Source organism: Xyrauchen texanus, chromosome 8, assembly GCF_025860055.1.
Source record: "Xyrauchen texanus isolate HMW12.3.18 chromosome 8, RBS_HiC_50CHRs, whole genome shotgun sequence".
Classification (NCBI taxonomy): domain Eukaryota; kingdom Metazoa; phylum Chordata; class Actinopteri; order Cypriniformes; family Catostomidae; genus Xyrauchen; species Xyrauchen texanus.
The window spans coordinates 11,185,072-11,208,966 of NC_068283.1; the positions used below are offsets into that span (position 1 = coordinate 11,185,072).

Sequence of the window (23,895 nt, forward strand, 5' to 3'; positions counted from 1 at the left end):
AATTAGTAATTATACTGTCCTACAAAGGCAAAATGGCAAAATTTAGTTAAGACTGAAATCAGGTCTCAGACTATGATCTTTCCTGTAACAGACAAGTTTGTCTCATTTGGTAATCCGGAAAAACTTGATGTGAAAATGCAGTAACTACAAAATCCAAATTCCTGTATATAAATATACAGGAATTTGGATACATGGATGTAAGTAATACTATTTCAGCACCAAAGGTTATTTTCATGGCAAAAATAGAATAGTTTAAAGTGCACCGACAAGCAACATAGATAAGCAAATAACTATCACAGCACTGTAAAAATATAGATGTAAATAAATACAATTTAAGAGGCGAAGTGAAGACTCATCAGCGACACAGAAATTTCAAGAAGGGAAACAGAAGCATGCATCCCACAAAACACTGTATCCAACACATAGCCCAGCCCCAAATTGCTTTTAACCGATGCACAAATTGTGATATGTTCTATTAAATACCGTGTTTGTCAAATGTGTGGTTGTGTGGGAAAGACTCACGTTTTAGGTGGGCTCAGCCCACCCCTGCCCATGCCAACATCTGGTCCAGCGTTGAAGTCAGTGCCATCAAGTGCATGTCTCATGACGACGTCAAACCTGACAGAGGTATCAAAATAGGCCATTTTTTATTTGAGAACAGCAGCAGAGGGGACATTTTTCAGTGAAGAATTACTTGAATTTCATCTGTTCCTCATACAAAATTATCATATGGCTTCAGAAAACTTGAAATATTGCACACAAACTGTACTTCAAAACGATACTTTCATGGTGCTTTGTTATCATTTTCAAGCTTGAAAATCGTCACAGTCACCATTCACTTTCATTATATGTATAAGAACAACTCCACGGAACAAAAAAGAAACAGTCCAAGGGTTTGGAACAATATGAGGTGGAGTAAATGATGACAGAAATGTTTACATTTTTGCATGAACTGTTCCTTTAAAAAAGGATGGTGTAGAAGGGAATGGAAGAGTGTGGGAGTGATAGAGTGATGGCTTACAAGTACAGAACAACAAACCCATCCTTCTTGTAGAATTCCAGCATCATGTTGTCAGTAGCAACGCTGAGTGGCCGTCGGCTCTGGTCATGCTGCTGCTTGCGATCTGATTGATCCATGTCTGGCGAGGGCATGGAGCTGTAGTTGGAGTTGTGGTTGGTGTGGACGGGGCTTCCGTAGCACCCGGTCAGGTTGAACTCAATATCTAAGAATAGCCAAGAGAAATTGGTACTTTAATTCACCAAAGTGGCATTAAACTGAACACAAAGTATAGTCAGGACATTACTGATGTAAAAAACAGCACCATCACTATTTGAAAAAAGTTATTTTTGATAAAATCTAGACAGACCCCATTTCAGCAGCCATCACTCCAACACCTTATCCTTGAGTAATCATGCTAAATTGCAAATTTTGTACTAGAAAATCACTTGATATTATATCAAACACAGTTGAAAGCTATTTGGTTCGTTAAATGAAGCTTGATATTGTCTTTGTGTTTGTTTTTGAGTTGCCACATTGTGCAATAAACTGGCATGTCTTAAGGTCAATATTAGGACAAAAATGGCAAAAAAGAAACAGCTTTCTCTAGAAACTCGTCAGTCAGTCATTGTTTTGAAGATTTCATACAAAGGTGTACACAACAGTCTTCAAAGACAAAGAACAACTGCCTCTAACAAGGACATAAAGAGATGTGGAAGGCCAGATGTACAACTAAACAAGAGGATAAGCACATCAGAGACTCTAGTTTGAGAAATAGACACCTCACATGTCCTCAGCTTACAGCTTCATTGAATTCTACCCGCTCAACACATGTTGTTTCATGTACAACAGTAAAGAGAAGACTCAGGATTGCAGGCCTTTTTGAAAAAAAAAAAAAAGAGCCACTTTTGAAACAGAAAAACAAAAAGAAAAGGTTAGAGTGGGCAAAGAAACACAGATATTGTACAACAGATAATTGGAAAAGAGTGTTATGGATCTTAACCCCATTGAGCTTTTGTGGGATCAGATAGACTGTAAGCTGCATGAGAAGTGAAAGACAAGACAGACACAACTATGGCAAGTGCTACAGGAAGTGTGGGGTGAAATGTCACCTGAGAATCTGGACAAACTGACAGCTAGAATGTCAAGGATCTGCAAATCTGTCATTTCTGCACATGGAGGATTTTTTGATGAGAACTCTTTGAAGTAGTTTTTTCAAATAGTAATAGTAATTTTTCATGATATTAATGTCCTGACTATACATTGTGATCAGTTGAACGCCACTTTGGTGAATAAAAGTACCAATTTCTTTCCATAAGAGCAGATATCTGTACATTATTCCAAACATTTAGCCGCCAGTGTATTTGTAAGAATGTTTTCACAACTCTTTTTATCTAACCTCCAGGGAAGAACCAGTCAGCATGTTGAATAATCGGCTCAATGATGCCAACAATTTGCAGGGACATGGTGGTCATCATTTCTGTCATGTTCCTGTGGATATTAATGACACAATGAACCTACATTTTTCATCATAAAGACTACAAGATCACAAAAAGATCCATTAAGATGCTGGCTGAATTCACTACTACACTATAAAACATTGTCAGGTAACCTAAAAGATTTGATTTGCTGTAACCGAAATTAAATGGTTTTATTCAAGTCAGAAATATTATGTAATATGACTAAATCTACCTGAATATATTAGGTTATACAAACAAAAGTCAGGTCAGGCAGAAATAACATCTCCACAGTTCAAAATGCTACATATATTTAAATACAGTTACTTTTGTATTTAATACTGATTTGACTTCATATGTTGCTTACAGCCTTAATTATTCAGATTTAAAATGTATTTCAATTATTTGAAATACAGTAGAAGTATTTCACATGGATGACTCATTGTATGCGTTTATCTGGATAAAACTGGTTTCATAAGAATAAAAATGCCCTTACAAAATTTATTCCAGGGGGCAAATATTGCCGGGAATCGAACCACCAACCCTGCGAGTAGTGCCCATTTTTGGCTGCTCCTCATATAAATCAGAGCATTAAGGCAAAGGGAGGGCATGTACTCACCCCTCTGAATGTGTCCACAGCAGGTTGGGTCCAAGAACTATTGCAATGTTACCTGGTGTCATTTTATTGGCGTCCTGATGCTCTGTAAGTTTGGCCAAGAATTTGATTAAATATCTGTTCAGAAAAGGGGAAAAAAAGATTCAATCTCAGCTTTGACAAAAGGGTTTCAGCTGTGACATTCACTCTTACATGTGCTATTCCTGTCGCTGTATATTATCAATATTGCAGTGGGCTTGACTGAAGTGACTGAGGCAATATAAATAAATAAATTGGATTTTCTCCCCTTTTCAGAATGCCCAATTCCCAATGTGCTCAAAGTCCTCGTGGTGGTGTAGTGACTCAATCCGGGTAGTGGAGGATTAATCTCAGTTGCCTCCACGTCTGAGACGTCAATCCGCGCATCTTATCACGTGGCTTGTTGAGCGCGTTACCACGGAGTCTTGGCACACGTGGAGGCTCACGCTATTCTCTGCGGCATCCACGCACAACTCACCACGCACCCCACCGAGAGTGAGAACCAGATTATAGCGACCACGAGGAGGTTAACCCAACATTACTCTACCCAGTCTAGCAACTGGGCCAATTGGTTGCTTAGGAGACCTGGCTTGAGTCACTCAGCACGCCCTGGATTACAACTCGCAACTCCAGGTCTGGTAGTCAGCATCTTTACTTGCTGAGTTACCCAGCCCAATTGTGACATTTTTAATTAAATTAAATGAATAAACTTTTTGTTTTGGTTAAAGATTACTCAGTTTAATTAGATGGAATTTTAAAATGAAATTGAAATGAGTTTATGGATGACACTGAACATTTACGTATATGTTTTAAAATGTAAAAGTATAGAGTTATGCATGAAGTAAAAAAAAAAGGAAATCAAATAAATATGCATGGGGCGGCTGTGGCTCAGGTGGTGGAGCGGGTCGGCCACTACTCGCAGGGTTGGTGGTTCGATTCCCGGCCCACACGACTCCACATGCCGATGTGTCCTGGGACAAGACACTGATCCCCAAGTTGCTCCAAATTGGCAGGCTAGCGCCTTGCATGGCAGCTCTGCCGTCATTGGTGTGTGAATGTGTGTGTGAATGGGTGAATGAGATGCAGTGTAAAGCGCTTTGAATACCGCTAAGGTTAAAAAGGCGCTATATAAGTGCAGACCACTTACCATAAACATTCACTCCAAAAAATATTTTCTAGATTTACAGTACAAATTTCAAGATTTACACGTTTCAATTTCATAAAAAAATTCCATCAAATTGAATTGAGTAATCTTTAACAAAATAGATATTTACATTTTTACGAATTTAATTTTGATAAAGATCACGCAATTTGACGAGTGTCGTGCATTATGTTGCCTTGTTTTTCCACAATATAACATGCTATGTAGTGTATTTCACATGAAACAAATCTTTACTTCTTATCGCATTTGTTATTTTTAATTCCTGGTAATAGTGTGTTTTGGTTTTCTTTGCTTTACCCAGTCATATGGTGACTGTGAATCACACTAAACTTAAGTTATATGCATTTCTGGTGAAATTGCTAACTTTTAGTGCCAATCCATGTTCATTTTGACCACGTAAAATACGTTCATCTCTTTAATTCAGCGTGTGCAGCACAGCAAAAATCAACTCGGTGCGGAAACGATCGCTGCACTGTAGGGCTGAAGCAATTAGCTGACGTTATCGGCAACGGCGAAAAATTTTAGCATTTTCGAATAGTCGTTTGATCTCATTTAACGTAGCATAAGATCACATTAAACTCTCATGATGCAGCACGAGAACAGCGCTGCAGCTCGCACCTGACTGAGGAAGAATTACATAGATCACAGTCCAGATGCACTCTAAACTTTCCAAACAGCATCAAATGATGTAGATCGCAAGGTATGAGGGAATTATAATGCAAAAACACAAAATAAATAAATATAGAAGCACTCTTGTTGTGGAATAAGCAGAGCTGGAACACCCCGGTGTTACATCTTAAATGCAGTTATATTTAAGTCCCTCGAGCACACGTGCTTATTGCTGCTAGATTATACAAGGATTTTTTCTACTGGCCCACCGGGCCAGTGCTTCAGACTTTCACTTGCCAAAAACACCTACCAAAATTTTCACTGGCCCAAAACATAAATGAAAAATAGCTGATACATCATGGCTTAAAAATATTGCCCAAAGCAAAATATTTATTAATATATATACACACACACACAGGCGGCCCAAGGTTTTGAATAATGTGTGTAAAATAGTGTGAGTAATATATATATATATATATATATATATATATATATATATATATATATATATATATATAAGATTTGTTCAAATTTATTTACTGATTCATTCAGATTCATCCATTTCTGTAAATCACACTTAGGTGGCAGCAAATTCTATTTGTCTAATTATACTTAATTCAAACCAGCTAGAGACTTTATTAGTGTTTAAAGATCTATTTAAAGTGTTTTCCCTGCAAATGACAACAAAGCATATCACTTTGTGAACTGCTGTTCATGACCATCACAGTATATACAAAAAAGACAACATGAAAGTAATTACAGGTTTTAATTACGTCCTGATGTCATTGTAATGTCATTAGTCACGTTTACACTTAATTAATCCAGCTCCTTACTCTCCTTGTTAAACGGGATTACCAAACTAAACGAGTGACATGCCTCTGTCAATCGGTCATAATAAAATGCCGATCCTTGCTCATTCATGAATTGAAGGCGTATTAGTTCACTGGCTCAAACACTACAGTCAGTCTTTACATGTGGGAAAAGCAACCAAAGTGCCTCATGATTCAAACAAGGGCAGTGTTGCAGCTGCAGCTGTTTAGAACAGTACGTGCTGATTGCAAAGTTACATAATTTTAGGGGGGCTGGAGCACTCCTAAAAAGGCCTAATAGTACAAATGGCTGCTGCTAAGACACTTGGAAATAAGTGTGGACAGTTCTAGGAGAGTGCGCTCGGTGTCTGCATGCTCGTGAGCTCACGAGTCTGTTCCTCACCGCTTCCAGTATATTATGCACTCGTGCGTCATTGCAAGCATAGAGGAACTACATTTGGTAACTTAATCGAACATTCAAACTGACGTCCCCATGCCTGTTTGTGTTGTCGTATGAGCACATGGATTTCTCCTAGCCAATCAGCGAAGATCAGGCTACGTCCTGATAATCACACCTGACCAATCAGGAGTTGCCTGGAGCATTTCAAACTTCAGTGTGGTTCCAAATTTTGGAAAGTGAGGTTATGCGCTACTACCTACTCCCACATCAACGCTAATAACTTCAAAACTAAAAACGGTAAGTTGATGGAACTCACACATTCTATGGTTGAATAGTTGTGCAACATGTTGAGGTTTGAATAAAATTATACAGTGATCCAGTGGGAAACGTAACACATTTATAGACATTTTCAAGCCATAGATATTGAAATATGTGTGGTTTTATGACCTTATAACAGTTTTTAATACTTAAATGGCATATAAAGGTGGTTTTTGTTACTGTGAGCCTTATTACTGCTATAATAAGTGGTACCACCAGTACTTATAATGCTATTTTTCATCTTATTTATATTTCAGTAGATCTGCACTTCACTGTTACTTCACAAATAACTCAAACTGGGCTTGATATTGATTAAAAAATGTACTCTCTTTTTTTTTGCATCTGTCTACTTGGCTCTTTTATGGCAAGAGGGAGACTGTTGTGCCAGCCCACCCCAGCATCAGTGATGATGAGGGCTCAGAGGAGGAAGATGATGATCTGGCAGACCCTGACTTCCTCCCACTCACCCACCCACCCACAACCTGAACACTCCAGGCCCAAGTGATATGGGCCCCTCTGCCAAGAGGAAGTGTGTGCACCCTGCAGTGGAGGTGCTTGGAGATGACGAGGATGAAGAGCCAGCACCACAAGCAAAGAGGCCAACTAAGAAGTGGAAGCCAGGGAAAACAGAATAGGCAAGTCTCCACTCAAGATCATCAAGGAGATGGAGAATAAGGCTGTCCATCATGGTACGTATGACTATGTCACCAGTGATGATGGGATACTGGCCCTCAGGTGGAAGGACAACAGGATCATCACTCTGCTGTCAAGTAACATGGGGGCGGAGCCCATGTCCTCAGTCTACCAGTACTGCAGTGACACCAAGAGGAAGGAACAAGTGAGCTGCAATGCCAACATGGGGGGCATTGACAAGAGTGACATGCTGGTTCACCTCAACTGCACCCCCATGAAATCAAAGAGGGTATGCGCATGTTTACAGGCCTTCTGGATGGCCTGTCTTTAAAAAATGTTTTGGATCCAGGTGTTCAGGGAAGCCAGCAGCCAGAGGCCAGTCACATCTCATCCCCAAAGGAGCTCAGCATCTCCAGGCAGCCTCAGCACCTCTACTGACATCCCCACGCCTGTCCGGGGACACCGCAGCCACACCCCAGATAGTTATGTGCGGTTTGACATGTCCTTGTTCCACGCCCCTGTCTACTCTAACTGCCAGACCTGCAAGTACTGCAGCAGGAAGGGGAACATCTTGAGGTCAAACATGGTCTGCAGGGTCCGCAAGGTCCACCTGTGCCTCAATGCTGACCGCAACTGCTTCATCAAGTACCAAGAAGCAGTGGCTAATTCACTGGACTTGACTAAAAAAAAAATCCTAATAATAAATAAAAATGTTCCTAAATAAATATTTTTATGTTTTTAACAAAGTTATATGTGTTTTTATTGTATTTTTTATATATACACTATTTGGGGAAAGAATTACCCTAGACTGGCGAGGGACCATATATGGTAACTTCATTGCCCTTGATTTCCAGCCTAAATATTTTTTATTTATTTTTTTAAACTCACAAAAGTTTAAAAGTTTTATAATATCCTCCAATAACACTTTATGGTTGAAATTTAGAATTTACAAGTATTTCAATGAATGCCCTATAAAGGGTTAAGTAGTGTTACAAACATACTGACGTGGTCCCCAAACAAGTTTTTGTTAAATGCCCCTAAAAGGCTAGGACCGGCTCTGCTGAGAAGGTACTGACATATTTGATATACCTCTCTGCTAATGAGAAGTTGACTGATTAAAAAAAAAAAACATCTCATTAGACACAGTGAGCGTCCAGTGACTAACAGGCACACATACCTGAAGTTGTTCAAATTGTCTGCTGGTAGTTTCTCACATGTAGCCAACAGGGCTTGGAGTCTTTTATCCATATCTTGAACACTACAGAAGGAAACAGGGAGAGACACATTATGGTATATGAATTTACTGCAGTATTTTTATGTAGATAATAGCTCTGTTCCAAAGCTTGCATTCTACTAAATGAATGCTGCTACATTCAAAGGGGCTGTTCACATTGATCACATTTTTGCCTCCATCTTCATTGTGTTCATGTATGTGTGTTTTTCTTAAGTGTCTGCATTTTGTGTTTTAGGGGTTTGCATGTTTGTGGTAATTTTTACAATGTTGCTGTTTAAAATGTTATAGTTGTGAAGCACTTTGGTCAATTCTGTTATTTTAAATGTGCTATATACATTAATTTGAGTTAATCTGAGTTAAAAAAACATTTTTTATGTAAACATGCACTAGACTGACTTTGAGGCACAATGTCTCATGCAGGAGTGTCTCATGCAGGAGTGTCGAGTTTCGAACTGAACGGTTAGCATCCAAACTTAAATGGAACCTCACCATTGAATAAAGCAACCTCAAATGATTTGGAATGCTGCAAACAGGTCCGTTAACAGTCGCTCATGAACGCAACACATTTAATTTCAATAGACTTTGTTGTTAGCATGTTGCTAAGCTAACAATGCAATAAGGGTTGCCAACTATTAGTCGTAATGTCTTGTATTTTGCCCAAAATTACGTCCTGCATTTTGTATATTATTAAAAGTTGGACTCAGTAAGTTTTTGTTCAAGTTGTCTTGGACTAACACTGACACCTACAGCAGGAGTGTGGATGCAGCATCATTCAAACAGAGTAGTTTTCAGTTAAAGATGCTATTGTAGAAAATCAACATTGACAGTCAGCCATGTTAATTTAATCCATGCGTGAAATTATCCAATTGCAAGTTGGTTTCTGAGATAAAATTAGTAGCATTTGGCTGGTCAAGTGATTCTAACATGGCAGCCCACATAAAGGGATCCTCTCCATGTAGAATAGAACAGCTTTGTGATGCTCCTGTTCTACCCGCTCTGTACGGGACTCAAACTGGCGTCTCCGGCATGGGAGGCGGTCGCGCTAACAAGGAGGCTAAAGGCTACAGCCCCAAGCATCAGTCACTTGTGCACATCTTGAGGTCAGGAGGGTGAGGTTTATACACATTGTACAGCTATCTATCAGCTGGCCTCCATTACACTCACCCCCCTAAACCTCACTCCCATCCAGGTCACGGCACCATTGTGATGCTCCTGTTCTACCCGCTCCGTATGGGACTCGAACCGTGTCTCTGGCATGGGAGGTGGGCACGCTAACAAGGAGGGTAAAAGCTACAGGACCATGTGTCCGTCACTAGTGCACCTCTTGAGGTCAGGTGAGTAAGGTTTATACACATTTTACAGCTATCTATCAGCTGTACACCGTTACACATAAATGTGATACTGCCTTAGAGTTTGGCCAAAATGAGGTATCTTAGAAGGCATCTTAATGTTGCTGCCTATGTTTTGGTAGATCATTCGCAAAATTATGTCATCATTTACTCCATCAAAATGAGGGCACTGGAATGTGTGTTATGGTAGGTCATTCCTACTCACTTTGAGGCCTGAATCCACTCATCATAGAGTTCAAAGTTCATTAGAGGTTCGGGAAGTTCACGAAGATAAGACTTCAACGCGCCTGAGGAAACAAAAGAAAGTCATACGGGATTGAAATAACATGAGGGGGTTCAATTGATGAAGTTACATTTTTGGGTGAACTATCCCTTTAAATATCTGGTCACCCAAGTGAGTGGAGGTTTGGTATTCTGTGCTGGAATCTTACATTGTAATGCGATAGAGCAAAGGGAAGCCTGACAGATAAATGAGCTGTCAAAGGCACAATCAGCATGTACTGCCTATCGGCTGTGACCCCCTTACCAGGCGCACTGGGTCATGCTACAGACCCACTATAATGAGATCAATTTAACCTGGGACAGAATTTAATGGGAACTGCCATGGGGTCTGAGCCTATGTAGCTGCTAAAAGGACACTGTGGGTAAAACAGCGCACACATTTACAAGCTAAAAAGAGAGAGAGAGAATGGATGTGCAGATGCTTACCTGCGATGGCATGTGGGTCGGCTGAGTATTCCTGCACATCAAGAACCCCACAGTCCAGTGACGCTTTCAGCTTCTTCAGCTTTGAGGCTGAAGGTGCCACGCGGAATAAACCCTAAGAGAGACAAAAAGTGTCATAAATAATAAACTGCAGATTATTAACTGTTATTAACTGTAAAAAAGTAATAAAATGTCCAAAAAGTAAAAAAAAAAAAAATCTAGCATAGCCAGACTTGTGACTAATGCTGTAGGCCTACAGTCTGGTTCACTTTGCAGCTTATTTAGGCCAAGAACAGTACACTTTCAAAGACCTGAAAAACTTGCAATTACAATGATTATTTATAATATTTACCAGGCAAAATGGTTAAAACCTGTGTACCCAAACTGCTGGAAGTTGTGAATTAATTCAAGCTCCTGGAGCTTGTAAAGTGTAATATGAAATAAAATATGACGTCATATACACTTTCCACTTCTTAAAATGTCTGTTAATGTATCACACGATTCACACGCGATGCCCATGTATTAATTTATAGCCTAAACCTGAGCGAGATGTTAAATTCCTGATCTGAAGTGATGACTTCATGTCAGAGCTCGTCAATCCGTCTTTTAAAGTTGACCACATTTATATCCACATCAGCTATTAAGGTAATTAACTGGTTAAGACTTTATACCAAATAAAGGTTTAAATGCTCCACAGAGTATTCGTCTATCAGGAATATTCCTGCTTATGTAAAACAAAGAAATTGAAACATGCTTTTTTCCCTTCTTCATTAAACCATGCTAGGTTTTCTTGAACTCAGGTAAGGTGCTTTATAAATGTATTATTATTATTATTATTATTTAACTAAAAATCCCTGATAGACTTATGGGACTTTCACCTGTTTGCAGGCTATATTTATTAAATTAAATTTATTTTAATGTTGGAAGTTGTATTTATTTTTCACAGCAAAATGTGATCTTGACACCTCTTGCCTCCAGAATAATGTTGTTATACATGCACAGACAAACGAAAATTCTGTTTCATGCAGATATTAATATCTGAAATACCAGGAGAAACCAAAGTTTTCAACATATTCCACAGCTAAAGTAGCCTACAAAATCAGCTTCATCTGGTAAGAAAAAAAAAAAAAAACGATTTATTTTACATTTTTTTAAATATTAATTAGTCTAATGGGGCAATAATAATAATAATAATAATAATTATTATTATTATTATTATAAAATTGTTATTATTAGACTATTATTATGAAAATACATATACAAGACATACATTTATACTTTCTATTAATAAAGTAAGAGTAACATTTCTAATTAAAAATGGGTGTTTTTCGCTTCCGGATTAAGCCACGCCCACACCTGGTTCTATCTGAATACAGAGACAGATACAGATAATTTGGTCAAATGAACAGATACAAATACAGATAATGGCTTCGCTGCACACCCCTATTCCCAATAGCATTTTTTTTAGAATGATTACGAGTACGATCATTCATTTTTGGTTCTCATTTGGTTTTGGTTTTTTTTACTCCATTTCAACAGTTTATTTCAATTTTATCATCAAAATAGTGTTCAAATAAATAAATTAATTAATTAAAACTTTAATCAAATGAAAACATAACAATTCATTTTCAACATAATATTGTATTATTATTTTTATCTAACAAAGTGCTTATATACAGAACCTCAAAGCACAATCCAAAATACAACATTGGAGTTATATTTAGTCAAATAAAGTGCTGCATAACAGAACATCACAGATGTTAGATACTGCTTAAGTATAATACAATTACTACTTATTATTATTAATAGTAGTAGGACTGTTAATGTAATATTACATATTAGAGAACATATTACATAAAATGAAAATACTCTCATCATTTACTCACTCTCATGTTGTTTCAGACCATGGAATTTTGAAATATATATATATATATATATATATATATATATATATATATATGTCTTTTCTGTACAATGGTAGTTCAAATTGACTCACTTTACCCAAAAATTTAAATTCCCTCATAATTTTCTAGGTTTTATTGATGAATAATTATACCAACATGGAGTACCTGGCAATCATGTGCAGCATCAAACAACTGTCTAGCCCTCTTAAAGCCTGCACTGTGTTCCAATAGGGCCTGATGTCAAGATTTCCAGTGAATAAGGGCTTACATTTTTGTCAGTTTCTCACTCAAAGCAATTTTATCACTTCATAAGACATGATTACACCACTCAAATCATATGGATTACATGTATTCTGCCATTATGTGCTTTTTAGAGCTTGAAAGTTTTGGACCTCATTGACTTATATTATATGGACAAAAACACATGCTGCATTCTTCAAAAGGGGGTTCTCCTTATCTCTGCATAAGATAGAAAAAGAAACTGGTTTGGAATGAGGGTGAGTAAATTATGACATAATTAGTATTTTTGGGTGAACAATTCCTTTAATGTCAATGAACAGGCAATACATTCGATCATTCCCACAGTCTGTAAAAACAAATCGGATATATGGTATAAATACTAAATGACTAAAGTAGAAATATGGCATGTCTCACACCTCTTCCTCCATGCCACATTCTAGCAGCATGGTGACACACGCTTCGATTGGGAAGGCGATTTCCCTGCCACTGAGGGTCAGATGTTCCTCTAAAGGCTTTCCATACGATGGCTTCTCTATCCAGGCCTCTGGAAAACATCATGACAAACATTAATCACACAATCACATTCAAAAGCATCTTTTTTGAGGCTGTTCAAACTAAATTCAAAGCCACAGAACAGGTCTACTGACAGACCCGCAAATGAAAGACACCGCTGTACCCAAGTTGTGCAATCACACACTAATATGGAGGTGGAGAGCCTCACCCTGGTGAGCTTTGATCTGTGGCAGCACACTCTGCAGAATCTCCAGAGACTTTCTGTGGTACTCTGCTTGAACCTCTATGAGCTACAGGAAGAGGGATACGAGGACACACAATGTCAGGGTTCTCATAGCTTTTCGTTATAAAATCATATCATCGGATTAATTGGTCATGTAGCATTGCTTGCTGTTTTAAGAGTGGTTCTAAAGGTAAAGAGTGTAATTTCTGCACCACTAGCAGCAGCAACAAACGGAATTGCAATCATGAGGGTCATGGTTTGGCTGGTTAGCTTCAACTTGTATTTTTCTCCATTGATGGCCATTCAAAATTAACTGTATTTTGACAAAAGTAAATTTTTCAGGAAAACTCTGGGTTTGAGACTGTGCACTTTCTTGTGGTGCCATCAGCCAATCAGTATGTGAGGTGTCATTTTCCTGTGGCACCAGAGTGATTAGTCACATGGCATTTATAGCTCAGGTTAAAAAGTAACTGATTGGCTGTGAGCAATGGCAGATGAAGGGAGTGTTTGAAAACAATAATTATTTTTGCAATTCTGTTTGGTGCTGCTAGAAGCAGAGAAATTACACAATTCACCTTTAACAGTGTGCAGAATTACTTGCCGTTTGAAAGTAGTTTGTATAGTCTATTTCTTTGGCCACGAAGTTGTACATGTCGGCTGATAACTGGTCCTACAGAGGGAGAGATTTTTATATTTCTCATTTCTAATAAACAAAAACATTTTGAGATTGGGTCAGTCTCATAGTGACTTTTCCATGACCACTCTTATCCATTTTCATATAAAAAAATCTTCAGGTTATTAGGTTCCTCATATAATAATTTTCCAAAGAATGCAGTTATGGAGAGCGCTTTCGAAAGTCTCCATTTGTGGTGGAGGTAAAAACAGTTCCCGTGTGGATGAGGATAAGTGTAGCACAATCAATACATTTTCAAATGAAAATGTTAGGGATGTTGCGATTTCACTATTAACCACAATTAAAAATGTCACGGTTAATTTATCCGCAAGAATTTAGACTCAAAAGTTAATAACCGTGCAATGTTTTATTTACACATGGCAAAAAATTATAAAAATAGCTCCAATTCTCCTAGATACACCTGGACACAGTTTTTCTTGGTTTTTGTTAGATAGGATTTTAAAAGCTTCTTGGAGAATTCACCACAGTTCTTCTATCTATTTAGGCTGTCTGAATTGCTTCTGTCTCTTTGTGTAATCCCAGACTGACATGATGTTCAGTGGGGGTCTCTGTGGGGGCCATGACATCTGTTGCAGGGCTCCTTGTTCTTCTATTCTAATCTTTTCTATTTACTAAAGTAATGTTTGGGAGTCTAACATTTATATTTCCTGTTGACACACTAAAGCTGAAGATATTATTAACCATGTTAAGACAAATGTTTGTGTGAAACATCTTATGTGCCTAAGTCTTTTGCACAGTACTGTGTATATATATATATATATATATATATATATATATATATATATATATATATATATATATTATAGGACGATATTAGCCTTTTACAGATATATCGGGATCGGTGTATATGTTTTCCGATATGCGCAGATATTAAAACTTTTTTTTTCAGAGCATATAATGCAGAAACAATGCTTAGGGTGATTTAGAATTGGTGTCATAGCTGTCCAGCTGAGCTGAAAGTGGTTCTGCAGACAGGGTCAAGCGTTACAGAGTTAACAGAGTTAAAAGGTGAGGAGTTAAGCGGTGTCTTCTCGATAAGTTGCTATCTAGTTTGTGAAATACATACTGGAAAGTTAATAAACAATGACTCCATCATTTTCCATTTTCAATATAACTAATATAACATTAACCCTGCTCCTGACACTATGTCACTCATGTTTATCACATCTGTTGCTCGCCAGCTATATTTTGTCAGTGCAGTCAGTAACATAGCAGATTGAAAGGTGAGCAGCAGAGCATCTTTTCAGTTCAGCAGACAGTGGTTCGGTGGTGAACTGTGTCTGTTGAGTGTTGATTTCACGCTATGTTGTTACCTAGCTGGTGAGATGCAATGCTGGAAAGTAAATAAACAATGTCCATATTTTACTCTCTGTGACAATGATCTTATAGCTAACTAGCTACTTTCATACCTTGTCAGCTAAGTGGAAGCAAATGTGTAAACATGTTTTGTTAAAAATTAACAGCGTTTTAATAAGCAAGAAAACTGTACTTTAGTACAATTTAGAGGTACTTGTACTTGATTATTACCATGGCATTTTCTATTATTTTATACTTCCACTCTACTACATTTCAGAGAGAAATATTGTACTATTTGCAATGTTGACAATGTAGAATAATAATGTCAAATACAATATTTAAGAAAGCAGCCTTCTGAGTACATTTTTATAGTCATATCGGTGCAAAATTGGTGCACAATCCACAGAGATAAGGTCTGTTTTCATTCCAGCTCAAAAATGAACTATACCGGCCACAATATTGGTAATTGGTGAAATCCTATATCGGTCGGGCTCTAATATATATATTAGGGCTGTCAATCGCAATTTTTTTTTTATCTAATTAATTACATAATGTTCCGATTAATTAATCGCAATTAATCACATTTAATCGCATAAACAAATATTTGCTGAGAAAGCCCCTCATATAACAATAATTCAATATATAATGATGAAATAATTATACATAGTTATCTTTAAATCTAAATATATATATATATATATATATATATATATATATATATATATATATATATATATATATATATATATTATATATATTTATATATATATAAATAAGATAATTAAAATGCATTACATTCTTGTGGCAGAAGAGTTCAATACAAAAAGCGGCTTTAGAATACAATGTATTGTTTACTACCATATTATTGAACACAAGCCAATCATTGGCATACAATTCACAGCAATCCATTTCACAAGTGAATTTATCAATCAGTTGGAGATTTATTATGAGGGCTTGTTTAAGGACCATCAATTTCAACAAGCGTCAGACATGCTTGTGTAGCATCTCGGGTGCGTTGCCTCATAAACAGACATTTTTAGGTCACTGTGTAAAGTTAAATATTGTTTAATATTTAGAACACATCTTGAGATCCCTTAGACCGAATTTGACCTATATAAACAATATAAACTGTATAAACTGTGTGTTGCTCATACAGCTGAAATTTCAATGACTGTCCTCTGGAGTAAACAGGTGGTAATACAAGCTTGCATTTCTCAAGAATCTTCCATATTACAATCCAGGGGCATTGCGTTTAATTGCATACATTTATTTTACGTGTTATATATATATATATATATATATATATATATATATACATGTGTGTGTGTATATATATATATACACACACACACAGTACATTCTCTCTATATCATAAGTATTAGGGCTGTGAATTAAGATTCTTTTATAGAATTTTAACTATAATTGCATAGAAGTTGTCTCAAAGAGCTTCCAAGAAACTAGTTGGTTATTATTTATTTTAATTATTTAAATATTCACATTAAAATGATCTGTTTTTCGTGGATATAATTAATTAGACACATTTTTACAGGTATAAATCTTAAATACAAATATATGTTTACATGCCATAAAGTCAGTGGACATGCTGTAATTAAAAGTTGGGCAAAATCTTCTGCCTTAAATCGCTGTTTGGGAACATTTGAAAGTTTGACTGAAGACGACGGACGTAAAAGATGCAGACAGACGTTGTATAAACGTTGTATAAAGGGTTGTATAAACCCTAACAGGGTTTTCTACTAGTCACCCAGCAACCAACTAGTATATTTTTTTATATATACTAACTCATTCAACTGTAAGTGGGGCAGTGGGGCTCAGTGGTTGAGGCTCAGGGTTAGTGAACAGAAGGTCAGGGGTTCAAGCCCCAGCACCACAAAGATGCCACTGTTGGGCCCTTAAGCAAGGCACTTAACTCCAGGTTGCTCCGGGGGGATTGTCCCTGTAATAAGTGCACTGTAAGTCGCTTTGGATAAAAGCGTCTGCCAAATGCATAAATGTAAATTTTTTGCTGTGGTGCTTTTAAAGAGATAAATTGAGATCTAGTCACGATTCACTTGCTTTCTATGGACCTACAGAGCTGAGATATTCATATAGATTTTTTGTTTGTGTTCTGCAGAAGACAGAAAGTCATACACATCTGGGATGGTATGAATGTGAGTAAATGATGAGAGAGTTTACATTTTTAGGTGAACTGTCCCTTTACACCCAGCAACTGGTTGCATTGAAGCGCATCATTCTGTGCCGAGAATGCATACAAGTGGCGTTGGACCATCTCTTATTATAGTACGACACTACTATATTGTAGGGCTGTATTTAGTGTCCATATATATCTAAGAAATGCATATACTAACTCATTCAACTGTAATATGATATGACATTTTTTTGCCAAATTAAATTAAATTAGCAAATAATCGTAAATCCGGTTAACCCCAATTTTTTACTTAGATGGTAATCTAATCATCTGAAACTTACACCATGGCATCCCAAATGGACTTGGCCTCTGATTTTGCTGAATACTGTACTGCACACTGTGCAACCATTTAAAAAAACTGTAGAATTGTTGTCAAATGACATCACAAAAACGTAGTATTTTTAATCAAATTTTGTGAACAAATGTTCTTCGGCAGTCTGATAATACTCTGTGGTATATTTTGCCAATGTAGTAGATCATCCGGGTATTCTATGCATATAGAAACCTGCATACTGTGTTCAATATATATATGAAATACTATATATATATATATATATATATATATATATATATACTAATAGTAAGATTGGTATTGTAGTGAAATGTTGCAATCATGGGTTAAGTTCGGAATTACATACTACCATATTCTACTTACTATTTCTGGCACACATGTAGAGTAAATGGCAACTGATTGAAAGCAGAGAAAAGAGTGATTGAAATCACCACCCTGCAAATCTCCATCCGGTTGGCTGTCTCCTCCATCTCCTCTCTCAGGGAATCAGTCTTGGCCCCACCCTGTTGCACATTACTGGGGTGACTCGAAGACTTGGATGACTGTTGCCACCTACAGGCCAGGAGAATAAAACAACACAGTTAGAGCAGAAAATAAAATGCAGAACAAACTAATTGCCATCAGGAACATCATTGATATTCTGAACCGTGTTCTTGCAGAATCCATGTCCAGGACGAGTTTGGCTAAGTGTTTTCTCTGTTTCTGAATGTTCGGAATTTCCACCTAAAAGGCAGGACACATGGGAGGATCACTAAACAATAAGTCTGTCTTGCATGAAAACTAACAAACATTTTGTTGTAAAGAAAGCATTTATAAGTTTTTATTGAAGATAAAGATGAGAATGATATTCATAAGAGTATTAAAACTTCCAGGATTCATGAGGGTGTGTATGAGATGTGGATTACTACAGGAAATCTACATTACCTCAGCCAGCACATACAGAGGTTCAACCACATCTCGTTCTATCTGAAGCTCAAAGACAAGCAGCTCTTGGGCCAAATTCTCCTCCGTATCTCCACAAAGTTTCAGCATCTTACTGAAGGAAAAGACCAGAAGTCAATCAAATCAGTTACTACTAATTAGATACTGCATTTAATGAAACCCAAAAGCACACACAGATCATGCTCCTTTTTAAACATACTATGAATTGGGATGCGCTAATCCATTAGCATGCTAATCTTGAATGCTATGTAAAACGGATATTGTGTTAAAATGTGATGCAGCCCAGGCGTAAAAGATTTACTTTTACATTTCCGCATTTAACAGATGCTTTTCAAGAGTGACTAACAGTGCATTCAAGGACAAGGTATACATTTTTTGTCAGCTGTATGTGTGTTCCCTGAAAATCTAACCCATGGCCTTGATGTTGCTAGCACAATGCTCCGAGGCAAACATACTGTGTGAGTGCTCACCCAAGAAGAGAGTCGTCTCCTAACACAGCGGCTCCCTCCACCATACACTGAGCAAGTGTAGTCAGGGGCAACCTTTTCTGTTCAGGAAAACATTCAAATAAAAAAGTTATGAGTGTATGAAAGTGTAATGTTGAAAATTGAGGTATGTGACATACGAGTGCTAACGTACAGAGGGTGATTTGATTGATTTCTTCTCTAAATCAGTGCCTTGTTGTCCCTGTAGACAGGCGGTCAGCTTCTTATGTGTGCTGTGAGAGACCTGCTTCACCAAGTCCAGACGCTTCTCTACCTGAATACAAAACACAAACACATCTAAAAATCAGCTAACAGATGCACACATACACAGTGTGAACACTTCTAAGATGGATGGATGGATGGATGGATGTCTCACCTGTAGCAGGTCATCACTCAGTACCTCTGTTTTTTCTGCCCTGTAATGTGGGAGAAAACAGAAATTGAGGGGGTGCACCAGCAGCAAGGGAATAATTTAGCTACATCAAAGGGAGTTCCTCTATGGATACGGCTCAATGGACAGAGAAGCGCGAGTGCAAAGCTCGCGAGTGGAAACCATTTGAACCCCGTTCATCAAAAAGAGGTTGAGAACCACTGATCTACAAAATCATGAAGTTTCATTAGCCGAGGTTATGTCTCCGCCTGTTTACATTTACATTTATGCATTTGGCAGACACTTTTATCCAAAGCGACTTACATTGCAATTATTACAGGGACAATCCCCCCGGAACAACCTGGAGTTAAGTGCCTTGCTCAAGGACACAATGGTGATTGCCGTGGGGTTAGAACCTGTGACCTTTTGATTAACAGCCATGTGCTTTAGCCACTATGCCACCACCACCCGCCTGTTTATTTGACGCTGCTAAACTAGATACTTCAGATGCGTCGCTACACTTCAAAATCAGAAGAACCATGGTACAAATGCATACCAACCCGTATAATTGCTCTCAGCGACCCTGGCATCATTTGAAGGCCCCCGTTGAGAACCCCTATTCTAATTGTTAATTCCAGCATAATAATAAAGCATGTCACAAAGCATCAGTTGTCTAAAACTGGTTTCATGAACATGACAATGAGTTCTCTGTTCTTCAGTGGCCTTCCCAGTCACTGGATCTGAATCCAATAGAACACCTTTGGAATGTGGTAGAATGGGAGATTCGCAGCAAGAAGGTGCAGCTGACAATTGCGTGATGCAGTCATGTCAACATGGACCAGAATCTCAAAGGAATTTTTCCAACCAAGAATCCATGCCATGAAGAATTGAGGCTGTTTTGAGAGCACAGGGAGGCCTATAGTATAGTGTTCTTAATAAAGTGCTCAGTGAGTATATTCATACATACTGTATATACATGCATAATACAATAAAAGGTAAAGTGATATGCATAACAACAGTATAGGTAAGTAACATTTTAAACTCTAAACAATAAAATAATTTCCTCAGGGAATTAAAACCACCACTATCCAATACAATTTTCCCAGAGACAGTGGACTCTGGCCTAAAGTTGTATTTGTGCATATAAATGACACTCATTCTTCATTATCATTATTCATTTAGTGAAAAACAGTGAAACATGCCTTGATTATTTTCTACTTCATACATTAAACATTAGGCAACAATGTCTGTTTGGTCGAAATGATGGTTCCTCAAATAAAAACAGTAACAAAAAACCAAACCTAACACCAACAACCTTTTAAGCCATTTCAGAGCAAATATATACATATTGAGATACATAAAGGCTTAATATATAGATATACAGTACTGTGCAAAAGTCTTAGGCACATAAGATGTTTCACGCAAACATTTGTCTTAAGATGGTTATTTATATCTTCAGCTTTAGTGTGTCAATAGGAAATATAAATGTTAGAATCCCAAACATTACTTTAGTAAATAGAAAAGATTAGAATAGAAGAACAAGGAGCCCTGCAACAGATGTCATGGCCCCCACAAAGACCCCCACTGAACATAGAGTCAGTCTGGGATTACACAAAGAGACAGAAGCAATTCAGACAGCCTAAATAGATAGAAGAACTGTGGTGAATTCTCCAAGAAGCTTTGAACATCATATCTGCCAAGCAACAAGAAAAACTGTGTCCAGGTGTATCTAGGATAATTGGGGCTTTTTTGAAGGCAAACGTGGCCACACCGAATATTGATTTAGTTTTTTTATGGTTACTGGACTTTGTATGACATTCATTGATAAATGAAAACTTTTTATGTCATTATTTTTGAAGACATCCTTACTATGCAACATCTTTCACCAGTGCCTAAATCTTTTGCACAGTACTGTTTACTGTATATAGATAGATACATATATTAGCCATACTGCCCAGCTCTAGTGAAGCAATACACTTTTTAGAAATGAGTGGAGGGTCAAATCAGTCCTCAACTTCTTAGGTCAGATGCATCCATGAGTCACGAAAATCAATAAAAATAACTTTCATGAGGCCCTCTGAATGTTATGGAATTAACTCTGGCTATTAGAAATGTATAACAAATAACAGCAAGTCTGAGCCCACTGCAAGCATAAAGGTTCTCTCTTTCACTCTTTCTTCCTACTGAGTCATGACCCATATGGTGCTCACTTACATACAGAAGAGCACGTTGCCATGGCAGCAAATGCCAGCGAATGAAAATAGACACCAGAACATCTTCCCATCCACGATCACAGTGACTTGTTAGAGTGTAAGAGAAGGTCTTGATGTATAGAGAGAAGTGTTTTATATCTAAGGGAAAGACGGCAGTGCGTGCTTAAAGAATGAAGCAAGAATTTTGCCTGAGGACAGAATTAAATCCAAAATACTCAGCATGTCCAAGACCATGATTTAGCTTGGTCAGTTGGTGCGTGAGTGCGTGTGATAGTAACTGAGAGACGAAGGAAGAGAAAATGGCTAAATGTACGAATGAAAGCAATCTTAAATCACATTGGAAATCTGACATTGAAATGACACACAGGAAATCTAGTGCTCAGTGACCCATTTTAAGGAAAGTCTGAAAAAATTATGGCAGCAAAACATTTTTTTTGTAAAAATGGGTTTTTTATTTGGCAATGAATAATTAGAATGCTATTATTTAAAAATATAATTTCTTTAGGAATATTTTAGAGATAAATATGAGGCCTTTTACCATTACCAAAATCAGTATGCTGGTTTTCCATTTGTTGGTGACTCATAGCTGCTGCTTTGAAGACAACATGAAAGTTTTCTTTCTTAATAAATGTCCAGGTCTTCTTGATTGCATGATTCATGAGTGCACATTCTTCTAAATGGGCTAGATCCATTCAAAATTCTGTATTAATTTATTATGTTTGTCCACATTTTTAATAAAGTCGTTTGTGGGGCATGTTTGTGTTGTGCCGGCCCTAATTTAGTTACTTTGAAAGGCCTTGAGGTTCACTCTTACAAAATTTGTATGAACCCTGAAAATAATGTGTCTGATAAAATCAGAGTTTGCATAAGTGTTCTTAAACTCTCCATTATGCTTTTGAGCTGCAGTCTCCTCCTCCAAATCGATAGATTAAAAAATAAACAACACTCAAGCTGCCTGCAACAGATGCTTCAAGCTGAACAGCTCTCCTATGCCAAACATTTCCCAAAGCAAAGACAAAAACAAACAAGCAGGCTGGCAGCAGAGAGCAGATGATGCATGTGAATGACCTAGTGCTGAGAGCAGAGCCTGCTGGGGCCGGGCCAGAGCAGTTGGGGCACTGACCGGGGACTTCACTCAGATCACACACACACGCATATGCACTACCCCAGTCAAGAGGCTCACAAAAAGCTCTACTTCACATCCCATGGACAGCAGGAGAACTTCCAGAGGTGGCAATTAGTTTGCAAACATCTTGCAGAAATGTAGTTTTTATTACAGTATATGTAAGGCAGCACTGTATTGACATTCCACAAACATTCTGCTTTGGGAATTTTCTAAGTATTAAACTTCCCTCTTGAGGGTTTCGCCTCGTTCGCCTCTTGAGCTTTGCTCCTGGTCACTACCCTTACTGTACGTTATTGCCGCCCTCACTGAGCTACCACCCAAGGCAGCTGCCTAGTTCGCTTAAATACTCGCTGGCCATGATAGCCCCACCCATTGTGAACTCATTGGTCCAAAAATCCTGACATCCTGGGGTGGGCATTTGGATATGTTGGATGGGCAATTTAAGTCAATATGATAAGAAATACTGTAGGCCTACTATAAAACTAAAACTGACTGTATAAAACACTACCGTCACAATACAAACCAGTTCACGTGAATACATGGTCATTACTTCATTTTAAAAGGTGTTGGGGACAATATTTCAAAACAATGACCTGTTGACCAGTAACATTTTTGGTTCGAATGCAAGGAGTCTGGGTTCGAATCCCGCATTTAAAGTCTTGTTTTATCAAACTAAATTATAGCTGTATATCAGAGGGTGTATATCATTATATTAAGTCAGTCGAGTCAGTGTGTACCTCCTGCAAATTTATATATGCCAATTTTAGCCACAGAAAGTGGGGAAAAAACATTAGTGAAGTTTCGCCCATTGTACAAAAGTGCCTGGGTATGTTCCAGGCAGCAGATGCCCTAACCCCACATAATCGAAGTCTGTAAAGCTAAGAAATCTGCCAGGAACAACTCAGGACACCTTTATCCTATTGCATGACTTTTCAGGAGGCAAAAAAAAAGGATACAGAATAAATTGCGTTAATTTTTTTAAACCAGTTAAACAAAAAATATCTCAGATATTAATAAGCAAAATTTACCAGCCCTAAACGAAAATAATACAGAGGTTTTCAAGGACCCAAGTTTTGGCAGTAAC

The 23,895-nt window shown here is 37.6% G+C and overlaps 1 pseudogene; it reads right to left on the minus strand.

Moving 5' to 3' along the window:
- LOC127648249 (rho GTPase-activating protein 44-like) overlaps positions 1 to 23,895 on the minus strand; it is a 111,016-nt pseudogene that overhangs the window by 44,706 nt on the left and 42,415 nt on the right.